This window comes from Strix uralensis, chromosome 4, assembly GCF_047716275.1.
Source record: "Strix uralensis isolate ZFMK-TIS-50842 chromosome 4, bStrUra1, whole genome shotgun sequence".
NCBI lineage: Eukaryota > Metazoa > Chordata > Aves > Strigiformes > Strigidae > Strix > Strix uralensis.
In genome coordinates, this window is record NC_133975.1 from 133,484,390 (window position 1) to 133,490,047 (window position 5,658).

The following is a 5,658-nucleotide window of genomic DNA, read 5'->3' on the forward strand; positions in this document are numbered from 1 at the left end:
TTTTGAAAAAAATACATTTCTCTCCAGCATACCAGAGACTCCCCAGAATTTCCCATGTTTAATGGTAGAGCCCGGCAGATAAATGCTGGACATCCTACAGACAAAATGTGCCTAGAGTAAGGCAGAGGGGGCACCTTTTATCTTCATCCTTCTGCCCTTGTCATTTATGCATTCTTCCTGTGGTCATCTCCTAAAGACTGCCAGGTTTTGGGGAGAATGGACTATGCAATTTTGCACACATGGACAAAACTTGTAAAATAAGATTCATGGTAGGTAATAGGAAACTGTCTGTACCAAATTATTAGAAAAAGCACCACATGAAGACAGCAAGGATACAGCAGATACCTTTAAACTACTTTCACAAGCCCTTGTGCTACCTCACATATGAGCTTGTAGTACTTTCTAGATAACGTATTTTCGTAGAACCATGAAATTGTAGTCTTTGTGCTTTGAAAAAGACAAGAGTACCTGCTGTGCTGAGACCAATATTATGTCAACTTGATCAGTCAGGATTAAGTATTTTATGCAATAAAACTAATTCTTTTTCTGAAGATCTTACAAGGAGGTGACTCTTCTTCCTAGTACAGGTGAATTCATACCTCCTTGTTTCAGTTGCTGCTTTCCACTGTGGTCAAATCTATCTCCTTAAATGCAAAGGAACTGTTAGATCCTTTTGTAGAGATAGGGCCAGAATGCAAACAGGGAATCTCATTCCTGTTATTTCTATACATGTTCCTTAAAAGGAACTTCCCGTCTTGTTTGCAAGGGTTCAAAATTCAGCCTGAATGCACAGAAATATTTACATCATGATCTGTCCTGTTTTAGAGTGTAGGCAAGTGAGGCAGGCGTGGAAGACTCAACATAACTGCCACCCAGAGCAGAGCTGTGTTCTGTACCAGACAGCTGATGGTTCCTTGCCTCCCAGAGCAGAATTAAAATCAGCACAATTCATGCTGTATTCCTTCAGAGCCTGTTCCTCAGTAGCAAGGCCAGTACACAACTGTATTGCCTCAGACTCATGTCTATGCTTTCTTTTAATATTTTTACACTACCAAATGAAAGCAAAACAAGGATGAATGTGTGTACATCTGCTCACTTAGCCAGGCGTTAATAACAAGCATCTGTCAACAGAGAGACGGTTTTGGAGCACTGCTCTATTCATGTGCTATTTATTGCCAGCTGCTCTGAGCCACAGAAGAGGACTGGAACAACTGAGTCAGATGGGGAGTCTCAGAGGTGAGGGTCACCCAATTTTGCTGTTAGCATGGGAACTTACTTTTATGTGAGCTGAATGCTGCCTACAGGGCTGGATTTGCCTGGGAGAACAAAACAGCTTGAAGATACAGATCACTGACTGCTGGTACACAAATAGTTTTTGTTTGCACAATATAAACATTAAAACATCTGGAAAATTGAGCAGATGAATGTTACAAACATCTGGGAGGCACTGAAAGCTCAGATTTTCAGTCGCAAAGTTTTATGCTTTTAGCAAGCAAGTGACTAGAAGGAGGGGAAATGCATGAAGCAAAACCCTCTGTCTCTTGCAGGGCAGATTGTAGCATGGGGAACAGCTGGCTTCAGTTTTTGCATCTCATTGAATTCTGGTCTGCCTAGCAGTACTCAGTACCCATTTGTGCTCAAACTAATGTTTCTGTCCTCTCTTCACTATACAGCCACAGGTAGGTATTGTCAGTCTGTAGCAACCTTTAGAGTGTTTCACCACTGTTTGTTTGGAATGTGGTAAGTGGTGACTGCCTCCAGCTGCTCTGGGGATTGAGGATTCCTCCTGGCTGCTGGAGCCCAGGGGTTTCCATCCATGGCCAAGGGACACAGCTGCCACATTCCCATTTGCAGGTTCAACCGGTAGCAAAGCTGAGGACGTAACACATACACATACAACATGGACACAGCTGGCTGCACAGGTCGCCACAGACAAGGTGCTGCTTTCCACAGCACCCGTACGTAGGACTGACATAAAACATGACTGCAGGCAGCTAAGGCCCTTCCTCCTCTTTGGTCAGGATTGATGGTGGCTAGTGAAGGCCAACGCCCCTGCCCCCATTCTCTAGAGCCACAAGCACATGCACATTCATGGATCCCCCAAAGTATTGGCATGATCCCTCTGTCTGCCCGACACCCCTGCCTGGATTCCAGTCCCTCTTACCTTCTTCACAGGTCCCCTACTCACTGGCTAGTCCAGCTTGGAGTTTGTTAACAAATGACACGCGCACAATCCCCCACATACCATGTTTGGGGAAGATACAAGCCCTGTTCCCCGCTGCCCTTGAGACAGTAAAAATAAAGTGATTTAGGAAACAGGCTAGCTTTCTATCTGTTGACTGAAGTGGCATGCAGACCATTTGAGGGTTGCTGCTAATTAATTACTTCCCTGTGTGAATGAGACTTCAAAACTTTACATTTCCTTAGGTTTGCTTTTTTTATAATCCCACATAACTAGATTATCTCAAACCTGCTTTAGATTTGCTTCAGTGTGACGTTATCGGCATTGCCATCACCATGCTCTCCCCGAAATCTCATATACTCACTCTTGGCTTGTGTAGGCAATAAAACTCTATGTAAAACCAGGGGTGGCATAAAAGAAACAAATTAAAACTCCATTAGGAACAAATAGACCTGGAGTGAAGAAAGCAGAGACTTGCCTTGCTGACAGAGGACATTTTTCAAACTAGAAAGATAAGAATTTTGCACTTACTTGTTTTATATAGGAAGCAATATTCTCCAGATCATGGAAAGAATTGTAAAAAGGACATGTTCGCAGTATAGGTGGAAGATGTTTCCTAATCAAAAATTCATTAAACCATGTATCTGACTTGAAACAAATAAAAAATGGGGAAATAAGAAGTTATCTTAGCAGTTCTGTGATTTCTTCACCAGAATTCACAACTCTGCTGCTGTTCAGGGTGTATGGTGCCTGTGTCACTGGACTCAGGACTATGGAGAACAGGGAAAGCGTCTGTCTTGGATCTCAGGTGTTACACAGAGCTGACTGCACACAGCAGTATCGTAAGACATGGATAGTCTTGATAGCATCACATGTGTTTTCTTGAGCCTCAACACATGAATTCAAGTCTCAGATCTGAATTTTACTTGGCTATCAATCTCTATTTCTATGGAGATGCCGTGTAAAAGGTAAAAGGATTTATGAGTGAAGCTCATTGGTTGTCCACAGTTTGCTTGGGAAGAATTTAGGGTCAGCAAAATCAGAAATCAGTGCTGTCTGTTTATTATTATCTGAAAATTAGCTCCACCCCAGACAGAGCTGGTACAGGCCTTCTGGATTCTCCAGACACAGCCTCTTGGTCAGAGTCATGGGATACCTTTGTTATCTGGCTCACTCCATCACCTCTGTGTGCAGCCCTACCTAGTGCTTGGCTGCCCAGGAGATCCTGCTCCTTCTTTGTGTTTCAGACATTACCCACAGCAGAGAATGACTGATGTAACAAATGCAAACCAGAAATAAGGTGATGGATGTTGAGATACCATTTCAACACGTATTAGCGCGCTTCTGCTTTTTGGATTACAGGTAACGTCTTAGGACTAAGTACAAAGATCTTCCTGATAAAGATGATCATTGATGTCAGATATTTTCTATACATAAATAGATATACAACACATAAATATCTAAATATTTGAAATAGCAAACTTTCATGAAACAAATATTCCAAATAATTTTCTATTTCAGCACTCACTTGTTAGTCGTCTTCTGACGGTATGCTTAACAGAGAGTCATAGCACTAACTGCATTGGCTGGACCCAGAAAGAACTCTTTCAAATTTTCTTTTATATATTTGCTAATAACAATATATTAATGTTGATTATTTTCTGTCATGTTCAGACTTAACTCTCTGAAAGCCTACTACTGGTTTCATTTCTTTCTGTAAATCTGTGATTATCTTATCTGGTGAAGCCCTGCACATCTTTCATCTGGGCACCTGAACATTGGTGACTGATGACAGATCAAATGGTAAATTTCAAAATATAAAAAGAAGAAAATTAGCAAAATTTGAACCAGTGAAAGCCTTAGTCTTTAAAACCAAGGGTGAAGCACAGGTCTGCTTTGAATCTGCTTTCCCAAGCAAATTGTAGGAGTTAATAGTAGAAGATCTACTTAGCTTCTTGTTTTAAAGAATAGATCAGCTTACAATCACGGAGTCCAAAGTTATGTTCTTCAATCTGCAGTTCCAGAACTCTTCTCTCATTCTAAGGATCATCTTTCTTTTTTTTGGTTTGGTGAATACTGGTTGAATACTTTTACAAGACACCAGAACTGGGAATAAATGGAATAGCAGTTATTGATACCATCTGTTCTCCAGCATTTGCTGGTTCTGTTTTGTTCTGCAGGTCTTCAACAAACAGTGTGGTAGTTGCAGCATTCCTCTGAGCAGCTCAGTGTGCATCTCTGACTAAAAGCAGATGCTCTAGGTAGAGGATAAGAGCAGAGCAAGTGTACAGCGATACTGTTACTGTAAAAGCCGGCAGAGGAAGTCTCTAAGACTCATTTTGGAGTTTTAGAAAGCAGGCATTCTTTATTGCAGTGCTGGCCACACACGCAAATAGCTTCACAAAAAGTGAGCACACCCGAGATCTGTAAGTGGCAGCTAATATACAGGGAGATTATACATATTCATAACTTTTCCAAGAAAGGAGTTACATATGCATTAGATTTCCTGGAACTAATTACAGTATCTGCATCCTAATTACACATGCGCTTTCTTGCTGGGTGGTGGTCTCGAGGGTCCCTGGGGGTCGTTGGTAGTCTTCCTCACGGTGTCTGCTGGTTCACCTCCGTGCTCACGCATGCTCTCAAGAGGTCTGTTTGGGAGGTGTTGTGCAGCTGTGCCGTATCTTGAGCTGTTTTGTTTTAATTTGTCCCAACCTTGTTCCTGTTAATCTTCAAGAATAGGCCCCAACTGCCTTATTTATTACTGTCTTATCTTCAAACTCCTTTCTTCTTCGCAAAAACACCAACCTTCAGCTGTGTCTGCAGATACCAGAAGCTACATTGACACTGACCTGATTTATTCTCAGTAAAAAAACGTTTAGCAAGATGAAAAAGCAAGACGAAAAAAAAATGTTAACAAGACGTTTTGGCTTACAATACCACCCTAGAAACCCAGAAGTGTGGCCATAAATTTAACAATCATTGTGAGAGACTGAAATGTCCTATGACTGTCTCAAAGCTTGCTTGTGTCTGTGCAAACCTCCAAGAGAAGCTGCTGCGGCCTGTGAATTGGTCTGGGGGATGTCACCCAGAGAAGCGGGAGTGTATTGAAGGATGCACCCCCCCGCTTCCTTGCGGTTGCATTGTCCGGGCTCTTTAGACAAGCTCAAAGGGGCAGAGGTGTGCTGAGCCCCATCCTGTAGCCGTTTGTGCCTCTATTGTGTAGGCCAGACCCCATGCATGGCTAATGAACTGAGAAGAGGCAAACGCTCCTGCCCTGAAGCCAGATGCAACAAAACCTGTGGGACCAGAGAAAAAAAAACTAAAGGTGAGCGGAATGCTAATCAGCGGACACGGTGAACTTCAAAAGGCAGCATAAAATTTTGCTCAGTATGCATCCACCATCGAAGCCAGATCCGTGTGCACCCACCATCGAAGAACTGAAGACTGAGGACCAACGGGACGCTGCTGGATCC